Source organism: Pleurodeles waltl, chromosome 6 (genome assembly GCF_031143425.1).
Source record: "Pleurodeles waltl isolate 20211129_DDA chromosome 6, aPleWal1.hap1.20221129, whole genome shotgun sequence".
Classification (NCBI taxonomy): domain Eukaryota; kingdom Metazoa; phylum Chordata; class Amphibia; order Caudata; family Salamandridae; genus Pleurodeles; species Pleurodeles waltl.
This window is the reverse complement of record NC_090445.1, coordinates 1,615,113,556-1,615,126,411: the sequence shown is the minus strand read 5'-3', so window position 1 is coordinate 1,615,126,411 and position 12,856 is coordinate 1,615,113,556. Positions and strand designations below refer to the sequence as shown.

At 44.1% G+C, this 12,856-nt stretch overlaps 1 pseudogene; it reads right to left on the bottom strand.

The window, feature by feature from the left end:
* Window positions 1-10,367: 10,367 nt before the first annotated feature.
* LOC138301801 (peptidyl-prolyl cis-trans isomerase FKBP1B pseudogene) lies at window positions 10,368-10,598 on the bottom strand (annotated as a pseudogene).
* Window positions 10,599-12,856: the final 2,258 nt, after the last annotated feature.

The following is a 12,856-nucleotide window of genomic DNA, read 5'->3' as shown; positions in this document are numbered from 1 at the left end:
AAAGTAAAATGGAATAATAAATTGTTAGACTTGGCATCTTTGGTGCGGTCTCCCTTGTCTTTTTTGCCTCTACTTCCCATGTTTTGACTGTGTGCTGTTTTTGGTACTCTGGGAACTTTACAGCTGCAGACCAGGGCTAAAGTGCAAGTACCTCTGTGTAAATTGTATGTGTAATTGGCCTATTCCAGATTTACCAGTAAAGTGCACTAGAGGAGCCTAGGACCTGTACATCAAATGCTACTAGTGAGCCTGTAGCACTGGTTATGCCACCCACATGAGTATCCCTGTAAACATGGCTCAGACCTGCCACTGCAGTATTTTTGTGTGCAGTTTTAAGCTGCCAATTCGACCTGGCAAGTGTACCCACTTGCCAGGCCTAAACCTTCCCTGTTTATACATGTAGGCACCCCTAAGGTAGACCCTAGGTAGCCCCATGGGCAAGGGTCAGTGTATGATAAAGGTGGGACATGGACTTTTGTGTTTTACATGTCCTAACAGTGAATTACTTCCAAGTTCAGTTTTCACTCTTGCAAGGCCTATCTCTCTTATAGGTTATCATGTGAGCTGCCTTTAAATAACTTTTAAGTGCAAATTCCCTTTGGGAGCAGCTAGATGTAGGAGGCTGGCCCGGCTTTTAGTGGGTACCTGATGGTACTTACACCTTGTGTCAGGTCCAGTTATCCCTTACTAGTAGATTAGTAGTGTTATAGCAGCTTAGGCGGATAGAGGTAACTATAGCAGAGCAGCTTAGGCTGAACTAGGAGACATGCAAAGCTCCTACTATACCACTTATATCATATAGGTACTATATCATAAGAAACACAATACTCAGGGTTACTAAAAATAAAGGTACTTTATTTTAGTGTCAATGTGCCAAAAATATCTCAGCGGATATACTCCCTTAGGAGGTAAGTAAAATACACAAAATATACACACAAACCAAAATCAGGTAAGTAAAACAGTTAGAAAATAGTGCAAACACTGTAGAATACAATAGGATGCAATAGGCCTGGGGGAACACAAACCATATACTATGAAAGTGAAATGCGAACCACAAATGGATCCCTAGGCTAGTGTAGTGTGTAGAGGGTCGCTGGGAGTGTAAGAAAACACTAAGGATGTCCAGGATACCCCACCCGAAGGCCTCGGGCAGTAGGAGTAAAGTACTACTATTTCACCAGAAACACACTAGAGTCGTGATAGAGGATTTTGCAAAGACCACAACAGACTACAAAGCACTGAAGACGGATTCCTGGACCTGAGGGCGGGCAAAGGAAGGGGACCAAGTCCAAGAGTCATGAAAGTGTCCAGGTGGGGCACTAGCCCACTAAACCCCAGATGAAGGTGCAAAATGGCTGCCTCCGGATGGAAGAAGCTGAAGATTCTTCAACAACGAAAGGTGCTAGGAACTTCTCCTTAGAAGATGTCTCACGGAGTGCTGGAGGCTGTAGAGTTGTTTCCTTGGCAAAAGACTGCAAACAAGCCTTGCTAGCTGCAAGAGTTGCGATTGAAGAAAAAGTGTGCTGCCCAGGCCCAGAAAGGACCAGGATGTCGCCACTTGGGGGAGGAGCCAGAGTGGGCCCTCAGCAATGTAGAGAGCCTACACACAAGAAGGTAGAACCTGCAAAAGTACTTAAACATGGTTTCAAGAAGTCTGAACACGGCAGTCATCTGAACACTGCAAAAGAGGGTCTCACAAACCGGAGATCAACTCAGGGAGCTGAGCTGAGCAGGACAGAGTGCTGGGGTCCTAGGCTTGGCTGTGCATGAAGAATTTTGTGGAAATGTGCACAGAAGCCCTAGCAGCTGCAGTTCACACAGTGTACAAGATTACTGTCTGGAGAGGGGAGGCAAGGTCTTACCTCCTCCAAATTTGGACAGTTGGACCACTGGACAGTCTGGGTCACTTGGATCTACCACCTGTCTTCCAGGTGCCACGCTCGTCAGGATGAGAGGGGTCCCAGACTACCAGTGACGCTGACGTTTGGTGCCTTCTGAAGCAGGGGGAAGATTCCCTCGACCCACGGGAAATTTCTTCATGGCATCCAGTGCAGGATGAAGGCAGGCAGCCCCCAAAGCATGCACCACCAGGAAACAGTTGAGAAAGCCGGCAGGATTACGCGCTACAATGTCGCTGGTAGTCTTCTTGCTACTTTGTTGCAGTTTTGCAGGCGTCCTGGTGCAGTCAGCGGTCGATCCTTGACAGAAGTCAAAGAGAGAGGTGCAGAGGAACTCTGGTGAATTATTGCAATTCATTATTTGAGGAAAAGCCCACTGGAGAGACCCTGAATAGACCTCAGAGGAGGATTGGCCACCTAGTCAGGTAAGCACCCATCAGGAGGGGTCTCTGACGTCACCTGCTGGCACTGGCCACTCAGAGGCCTCCAGAGTTCCCTCACACCTCTGGATCCAAGATGCAGAGGTCTGGGACACACTGGAGGAGCTCTGGGCACCACCCCTGGGGTGGTGATGGACAGGGGAGTGGTCACTCCCCTTTCCTTTGTCCAGTTTTGCTCTAGAGCAGGGACTGGGGGTTCCCTGAACCGGTGTAGACTGGCTTATGCAAGGAGGGCACCATCTGTGCCCTTCAAAGCATTTCCAGAGGCTGGGAGAGGCTACTCCTCCCCAGCCCTTAATGCCTACTTCCAAAGGAGGGAGAGGGTGTAACACCCTCTCTCAGAGGAAATTCTTTGTTCTGCCTTCCTGGGACTAGGCTGCCCAGACCCCAGGACGGTAGAACCCTGTCTGTGGGGTGGCAGCAGCGGTAACTGCAGAGAAAACTCCAGAGAGCTGGCTTGGCTGTACCCGGGGTCCATAGTGGAGCCCCGGGGATGCATGGGATTGGCACCCCAATACCAGATTTGGCATGGGGGGACAATTCCATGATCTTAGACATGCTACATGGCCATATTCGGAGTTACCATTGTGAAGCTACATATAGCTATTGACCTATATGTAGTGCACGCGTGTAATGGCGTCTCTGCACTCACAAAGTCCGGAGAAATGGCCCTGAACTATGTGGGGGCACCTTTGCTATTGCAAGGGTGCCCTCACACTTAGTAACTTTACACCTAACCTTCAACAAGTGAAGGTTAGACATATAGGTGACTTATCAGTTACTTAAGTGCTGTGAAAATGGCTGTGAAATAACCTGTGCATTATTTCACTCAGGTTGCACTGGCAGTCCTGCTTAAAGGTTTGTCTGAGCTTCCTATGAGTGGCAAAAGAAATGCTGCAGCCCATAGGGATCTCTTGGAACTCCAAAACCTTGGGTAACTAGGTACCAAATACTAGGGAATTATAAGGGTGTTCCAGTGTGCCAATTGAAATTGGTAACAGTGGTCACTAGCCTATAGTGACAAATTGAAAGGCAGACAGAGCATAAGCACTGAGGTTCTGGTTAGCAGAGCCTCAGTGACACAGTTAGTCACTACACAGGTACACACATTCAGGCCACAAACTATGAGCACTGGGGTCCTGTCTAGCAGGATCCCAGTGATACAGGCAAAAACAAACTTACATACATGTTAAAATGGGGGTAACATGCCAGGCAAGATGGTATTCTCCTACAATAGAAATGTGGGGTTTGGTGACTCTGGACTCACACTTTAAAAACACATATTTTGGTAAAGTTGGTTTTTAAATTGTCAGTTTGAAAATGCCACTTTTAGAAAGTGGGCCTTTTCTTCTTTAAACCAGTCTGTGACCCTGCCTGTTTGTGGATTCCCAGTATGGGTCAGTTTGACAATTGGGCTGTTTGTAAATCCCCTCTAGACAGTGAGACAAAGGGATCTGGAGAGTAACCGGCATATCCTGATGAGCCATCTGTGCTAGAGTGGAGGGAGGAGTAATCACTTACACCTGACTGGGCTGTGCCAGCCCTTTCACAATGAAGTCCGCAGCCCCCAGGTATGAGTCTGGAGCCTGGCCTGGGCAAAGCAGGATCTTGTGAACAACAGAAACCTTCCTTTGAAGTTTGCCTACTTCAAAGGCAGAAAGGGTATAAGTATTGGACCAAAAAACCCTTGAAATCAAATTTCTTCAAAGATTTAAGTGGAACCTCTGTCAAGGAGAAGAGCTGATGAGAAGTGCTGCCCCTGCCTGTGACTGGGCTTTGTTGGGCTATCCTGCAGTTGCTGCTTCTGCCTGTGAAAAGAAACAAAGACTGGACTTTGTTGTGCATTCCTGCTTGAGAAGAATCTTCAAGGGCTTACGATGAGCTTGCCTCCTGTTGTTGAAGTCTCAGGGCCATCAAAGACTTCCTGTGCCAGCACCTGGACTCTCTGCTGAGACTCCTGCCCTTCCAGGTGGTGCCCCATCCAGTCCCTGGGCCTTTAAAAGGAGAAGCTGGTGGAAAAGGACTGAAATCCACACAAAGACCGCCATTTGGGAAAATGTTCGACGCACCATCCGCAACGCAGCTGATAAACAACACGCAGTCGGCCTGGGGGCTGAAATCGATATTCCGCCTGCATTGATGCCGGAAGATCGACGCATCACGGCTGAAGAAATGATGTGCAAAACATGCTTGCAGCTGCTGATAACACCCCAAACGCCACGCAGGGTGGTTTCCTGACACAGTTCGAACTCAACATCGCTGGGCGTGAAAAGTCAACGCAAAGCCTGGCCGGACCAGAGGTGCCCGTTCGGAAATTGACACATCGCTCTCTTGTGAGGGAGAAAAATTATGCATCGCCGACCTGACCGGAGAAGAAACAACACACGGCCTCACTTGCGAGTGAGAAATCGGCGCAACGTTGACTTTTCCAACGCTCGCTCGCCCGTGCAGCTTTATTTTTTATGCAAACCAGATACTTTGTGTAACAACAGCATTCTCACTGTTTTCTATGGATAAAGACCCATATTCTTTAGAAAATTAATATCTTGACTTGTGTATGTTGCATTTTTGTCGTTTTTGGTCTTGTTTGATTTAGATCAATATTCCCTATTTTTCCATACTGGTGTGGTGTCTCTTTTGTAGTGTTTTCACTGTATTACTGTGTGTGTTGGTACAAATACTTTACGCATTGCTTCTGGGGTTAAGCCTTTCTGCTCATGCCAAGCTACCAAGGGGCTGAGCGGGAGTTACCCAGGTGTGGTTCTGCTTTACCCTGACTAGAGTGAGGGTCTGTGCTTGGACAGAGTGCAAACTGTCTGCCAACCATGGACCCCATTTCTAATATAAACGTATATATCTTTATATATATATTTTTACAACGGTCTGAAATTCCAACTTAATGGATTGACAGATTGTGAAACAGTATGAGTTCACAATGTCAAGAACTGTTCCAGGGCCAGTGAATTTCAAAGTGATGAAAATACAAAGAATGTTAAATAAATTTGAGTGATTTTCTCTATGTGTATATGTGTAACTTTGGAAGAGGTTTTTTGCCAGTTGAACCTACATAGTTTAGTACCACAACGTATTTACTGATGGGAATCTAACAAGTGTGGTGGGCAGAGACAATTATTGATGACAGTATCAGGTGCTATGCACAGCATGTAGATATTGTAACTGTACCCATGCAGTATAAGAGTGGACCAGGTCTTGTTGGAAATAGAGAGCAGTTCCTTGGACTTGTGTCAAATCACCCACCACGGGTGCACTTTCCAAAAGGTAAGTTCAGTGGTGGGGCCCATCGGTGACTTTTCTAACTGAAGGTGGAAATGTAATATGTTCACTCGCAGACTTTTGCAGAATGTAGGTTATATACCTCCTGTAGTGAAACATGCCCATGCTCTGATCTCAGTGGGCTAACAGACTTCTGAGATCATACCATGGCTATTGCTGGCGAGCAGTGGAAAGGTAATAAAACAAATCATGATCACATTATGCCCCCACTTTTGGTGATGGTGACTAAGGAGCCTGGACAAGGCTAATAAAGAGAGAACTGGTCCTGATTATGTTAGAGAATTAATTGTCTTTGGATCCTACTGAATAGTGGGTCTACCTGAAAGCACTAAAGGTTTCTGAGCTATGGTATTTCTGATTGTAGTGGCAACTCACTTGATGCAGAAATACCAATCCCAAAGAATGTTTCTTTCTAGCGATGGTGGCCCTCACCTTACTAATGACAAGAGCTATACAAGTACCACATGACAGCAACAGTGAGGAGGAAATAAAGGGTTCACCCAAAAGGCACTGTAAACATAGTATAGGGGAAGAGTCCTTCTCACTTGGGGCAGTAAAGACGAATGTTCTTAAAGTCTCGCAGAACGTACAGCCACTGCAAGATGGCTGGTATTCTAAACCAGCAAGCACCAGGGATGTAGACCCTGATCTTTCTAAACTGAGAAGGCTAGCAGTGGAACGGGCATGATAACGGAATCTCACTTGAGTGCACCTCTCATAGTGACAGCAAGCAGAGAATATATGAAAACATCACTGCAGCAGTTATTCTTCTCACCAAAGTCCACAAATAACACCCTTGATTGATCTTCCATTTCACAGATGACTGAAAGGTCCATGCAGGCAAACTTTGAGGGGAGAATGACGCATCTGACCAATGGACATCATGCTTTTTTCAGAGCGAGGCTACACCTTACTGGACTGTGACAATAATGTCTCCCATACCATTTAATCTTTGGGTCTGATTTTATACAAAAGCTGTTTGTGCGGCCTGCACAAATCATGCTGCAGAGGGGTTTGGTACCCCCGCCTTCTTGCTAAGGGTGGCTCCTAACATGTTGTTAGGCCTACAACAAGCATGCAAACTGTTGATTGCCTTAAAATGCAAAACCCTATGTTTGTGCATTTTTCTGTCGCTCTTACTGTGCTATTTTGTATACAACTAACATCCTAAAATGGAAGTTGTGGTTTACCGTGCAGCAGCGTCGTCGTGTTTGCTTTTCTACTCACCATCTGATTTTCCTATTGGGAAACATGAAGTGACCCTTTCTTCCACAGCAGGGCAGCTCTTAACTAAATGTTACCAGGCAAAAACACACAGGCATATATTATCGGGTAGGGAATTCCGCATTTTGGTCACCGAGTAAAATTTCGGAATATCTGCTTTGTTTTACCACAGATCACGTGCTTGAAGCTACAGGAAGTTCCTGCTAGCATAATTATGTCACTGGAAAATGGAAGGCTTAATTACAGGCATGGAATCTTTACATCTTAAACAGGCTGTCCGTGTGTTTTCCATAGATGCTTACACACTGAAAGGAATTCCGAATACCCATTGACAAACACAATCTGCGCCAAATGGAAAGTAGAAGACCAGAATATACTCCTCGTTCACAAAATAGTGGCTTCAACTGGTTATGAGCTGTTCCCTTCCAGCAGACTCGTGGCATGGCTAACCCTAAATATCATGGCAAAGACCAAGTTTTACACAGCCCAATACTGGAAATAGTAAAGAAGTCCAAGTACTTGTGTGGCCAAACCATTCCCAGATTCCATGTTCAATGCTGTTCATGCATTAATTACGTTGTCAAGAACAAAGCACAGCAGGCGTTCAGACAATCGGGGTGAACAGGGTATGCAGGAGAAGGAGCAACTAAGCACTAAAACTACAGAAGTCACCATAGTGAATAATATTAACTTATTGATATCTGAAACCCCCTTCATCCAGGCTTGTAGAAAAATTATAAAGATATCCTGTTAGACCTGGCAGCCTTAGGGTGGTCATCCCCCTAACTTTTTGCTTGCCTGGCCCATTTTTCTGAACCTGTTTTTGTTGGCTTTAGGACTCTGGGCACTTTATCACTGCTAACCCGTGCTAAAGTGCATGTGTTTTCCCCCTAAAACATGGTAACATTGGCTCATACTCAATGGGCATATTTAATTTCCTTGTAAGTCCCCAGTAAAGTGCACTACATATGCCCAGGACCTGTAAATTAAGTTCCTATAGTGGGCCTGCAGCACCGATTGCGCCATCCACATAAGTAGCCCCTTAACCATGTCTCAGGCTTGCAATTGCAATGCTTGTGTGAGCAGTTTCACTGCCATTTCGAATTGGCATTTAAAACTACTTGTCAAGCTTTAAACTCGCCTTTTTCTACATATAGGTCACACCTAAGGTAGGCCCTAGGCAACCCATAGGGCAGGGTGATATGCAAGTAAAAGGCAGGACATGTACTTATGTATTTTACATTTCCTGGTAGTGAAAAACTCACAAATTAGTTTCCCACTACTGTGAGGCCTGCTCCATTCATAGGCCAGCATTAGAGCTACCCTTACATACTTTCAAGTGGTAGATTCTGATCTGAAAGGAGTAGCCCTGTTAAGTTTAGTACAGCCGGAATGGTAATAGAAAACCCTGCTTACTGGTGAAGTTGGTTTTAATATTACTATTTTAGAAATGCCACTCTTAGAACAAGGGCATTTCTCAGCACACACTGCCATCCCTGCCTTACAGCCTGTCTCCAATCCACATCTGGTCTGTGCTGATTGACAGCTCTCCTTGTGTATTCCACCCAGACAGCCATAAACACAGGACACTCAGCTGCATCTGCATTCATCTGCTTCAAGATGGGTTTCCCTGGGCAGAGAGGGTGGAGGGACAAAGGACTGATAAGCCCCACAGGGCTCCTGGCAGTTAAAAGGGGAACTTGGGAACTTCAAAACCACTCTTTGAATTTTCTCCCACTTCAAAAGCATTTTTGGGTTTAGTTTGCTACAGAAGACAGTTAAATGCGTTGTATTTTGATATGAAGACAGGATAATGTCCGTTTTTCAATAAGATGTTTGATTTTCGGTTGAATTGGCTTTACTTTTCCATTTCATGAGTTATCTTGTTTGGTAACGATTCTTTGTTCCAGCGCTTTGGTTGATCTTGTCACTTGATTTTACAAAAGGGAGAAACAGTGTTTCATTTATAGTATATTTATTTTTCGTTGTACCTCATCGAGGTTACCAGTGAACAATTAATTGGCCTTAATTGGCCTTTCCTCGTTGTGAAATGCAGCAAAATACAGAATCGTCTCTGGAATCTAGGCTCGATTGTTCGGAAATAAATCTTCACTTAAATGTTTTTTTTCTGAACAAGCACCTTGGTTTTTAAGAAGCGTTAGGAGAGTACTGAACTATCTATTTCCTTAATTAGATAGATTCACAGCATTAAGCAACCTTACATAGTCCACTGTTTGAGTACGAGTGTTTTATTGCTAAGAGTCTTTTCTATTGATTGTCATTGCCAAATTTCAGTTAAACCCGAATGATAGGCATAATTTCAGGAATTTTACAAATCGCTTGTTACGTAAAAATCTTGGAATTACAACCTGGAGTAAACCTAGCATGGGAACAGCGCAAACAACCAGAGCAAGAGTAGCCAGATTTGTTTTTTGCTTATTTAGACATCATTTCACAGAATTTTCCAGAAATGTTGCATAATTTCACGAAAACAAATAACGCAAATTTCACAAATTTTGCAGACCAATAGCTGGTACCGAGTTTTATTATATTGGTTAAATGTGAGAAATAGTTACTGAAAATAACTTTGAGCGTTTATTGGAATCATAAAGGTGAGTCTTAGATATGGGGAAGAAGGCTGTAGAACTAGTGGTGTCTCCAACAAACCAGGTGATGAGAGAGGAAGCTTTGGGGAGTAGGGACAACTTTATGGCAGCTGTGATGATCTAGTATCTGCCAATACTCTTATTTTAAAATGCCAAAACAAAGGATTCTCGTTTTTTTTCAACAGCACTAGTGCATGCCAACATTCAAAACCAGTTTGTGGGGTTTTAGGTAGTTTCTGCAGATTGCATGGCTATCAATTTTAAAAGATCTGCTCAAAAGCATAAAGGATAATGTCAAGAAAAAGTTGTGAAACGGAGATGGGTCTTAGTCCCCCAGAGTCCACACAACATAGGCTACAATTTGCAATGTAGGACCTAGGGGGTTAGATTCTAGCTTTCAAATCACAAGACCTTACTGCAGAAAACCATTCCCCATAGCATCCCAGGGCAGGGCCCTCCCTTTCTGTTCAGGCAAGGCAGCAGCACAACAGCACCTTTTAAAAAAAAACAAGTTTAAAGCACAGCAAATACCTACAGTCAGCAACTAACTACAATGTCACTCCTGGAAAGGCTATTCCTATCTTACTTTGACTCTCTATACTGATCATCATCTGATCATGGATGATCAATATTCCAATGAAGGATGAAAAACAAGGGGCACTTAGCATGATCAAATGAGGCTTGAGTTGTGTAGTTTAAAATAAAAACCATGAGTGGGAGCAGTAGGAAGTGCAGCCCTGTGAGTAAAACATTCAGCTTTGGGAGGGAGGTTGAGTGACTGCTGTTGGGCTCCAGGAAAAGCAGTAAATTTATGTGTGCTCTGGATATATGGGATTCTCAATTTATCTCTAGGCTGCTATGTTTGGGTATACCTCAATGTGAGCGAGAATGAGTGAAGACTCCTTTTACTCAAGCACAAGGAGTTCCACATAGAAAATTAGTGTGGCATTAGGAGGAATGATATCTGGATGTCCAGTGCTTGCATAAGCATAGTCTGGATTGCATGTCAATCTAGCCCTCTGACCTATGCTAATCTGAGTAACTCCTTCCAGTCAGCCACAAATGACCTCCTGGAAGCCGATCCTGAATTTGAATGCTTTGTTTCTGTCTCATAATGAATCAAACTTTTTTTCCATCTTCAAAGTGACATTAGTAATGCCCTGATGCGGTCTGTCCCTTCTTCGGAAAGGTCCGTCTGTCGTTGCCTATGTCCTGGCATAACATGCCGCTAGAGGTGCCTTGACTCTCTACGTGATGATGAAAGAGGGAGGGAGAAAGAGTACTCTTGTGTGTCCAGTTGCAGTGGTGGCTGCTGTCAAATGAAAGTGGTGGGGCAGCATGAGAGAGAATAAAAATAAAAAAAAGTACTTACCCACCGGTCACCACCTCAGTATTCTGCTCCTGTCCTGGCAGTCAATGGGCTAATGCACAGGCTCCCCGATTCTCGTGAACTCCCTAACACAAATCCAGATGCTGCTCTGATGCTGGTAATACTGTTACCCAGCATGAGAGATGCACTGGGATTGGTTGGAGTGGGCTCATTTGGCACTCACTCAGGGCCTGTGTCTGTTCTCCACCCAGCAGTTGAACATGGCTTGGGTTGGATTGCGCGTGTCGAGCTGTCCATAGTAAGACTGCTGGCCAAACCGACATGTGCACTTGCAGTACACACCATTCCTGTCCCTGCTGCAATTGCTGTCCTGAAAGCAATGGCACTGCCCCGACCTAAGACTCGGCCCGGCTGGCAGCTTGCAGAATGAAAAATAAAATGAAAATATAATTGTTTTATTATCATTTTATTTTTCAGGTTTGACTTTGCTGGGTCAAACAGTAGGGTGATGCTTGTTTGCCTTAATGGAAGAGACACCGCTGTCCAGTTGCCTACATATCATCTATATCATAGATAACAAAAAGTTATTTAAGGCTGTCATATAAGTATATAGGCAGTGGCTCTCAATTTGCAGTTCTGAAATGTTAGTGATGTCTGTGGGAGTAGACACACGTAGGAATGAGATTTATTTTTTTATTGGAAAAGGAGCAAGCACAGACCTTCATCGGAGCAATCAACAAGGAGGAATAAAATAAATTATAAAATCATCTAATGCTATGTTATCCAAACACCACATTTCTATTTTGGGTAAGTGAGATATTCAGAGAAGAGTATAATTTAACTACGAAACCACAATTAGTGCAGCTTCTTAAAAATCATCTGAAAGCTCAGTCATTTCCAATAAACTCCTATGAATGGTTGAAGTTTCCCAGGGTGTTAGAATGTATATCAATGTTAGTGGGAGTTTATCTGAGTAAATGAATTGCCATGAACTGAGGGAGTAGTTTGCTGCTAAACGTACGCAGTATGCTTGAAAGAATACTTTTGTTAGTTCACTCTCCAACTTTTCGCAGACTGTTCTATTTGTTCATCCTGCGATCCAAATTTCAGAACTGTGGCTGGGATAGAGCCATCAGGTATTAAGTTTGAAATGACTGACCAGGGTAGAGGATAAAAAAACAGTTCTCCTTGCCCAGTACTGCATTCTAACAATCACCAGCAGGAGGCATGTTATTGTGTATCTTTGTGTAACAACTGGGGTTTGAACTCATGGTGACATCATTTGTCAGTTTGTCCCTTTACAGTAATTGCTGTGTGGTGCAGTTTTAGGATGTCCTTGCAGGGAATGGTAAAATGATATTTCTAAAAAAAAATAATGTGAGGGCATCTTTGACAGTAATGCTGTGTGCTGTCCCCCAGGGATAAGGGTCCTCAAATCATAATAAGTGAAACATAGACAAGGATCCTGGCTGGACCAGCGAAAGAGTACAGACGCTCTCCTGGCAGAGGGCAATGTAGGATTTATTTGAGTACCTGAGAAGAGGCCCAGAGAAAGACCTTAGAGTGCAACAAGGCTTGGGGTGTGTGTCCAGGATAGAGCAATTTGCATGAAACATAACAACACCATAGAAATGAAATAAAGAAATGCTTTAAAAGTGCATCAAAGTCCACAACTGTCTTCAGGAAAAGAGCTGGCTATGCACTTGGTCTCAGGGTAAAAGGTGCGCTGAGCAAAAGGCCGCGTGGAAGGCCAGCAACTGCACTGCACTGTAAATCCCAGAGGGGTTGCATGTGTCCTAGTTAAATACTCAATTAATTCTTTCAAGTGAGTCTAGTCTAAGGAGTGATTATATCTTGGATGATTTTGATCAACCACTTGTAAGGTGACCAATCTGGAAAAATTGAAGAAATTGGGTATAACCCAATATGGCTGTGAACATCTTTGGTTGTTTTTTAGCCCAAAATCTTAAAATCTCAAGATTGCCCATCCACTAACTCACAAACCTTGCTACGCACACCTGTTCTTCCACTAAGATTTTGTTCCTATTCACTACGCTCCATCTA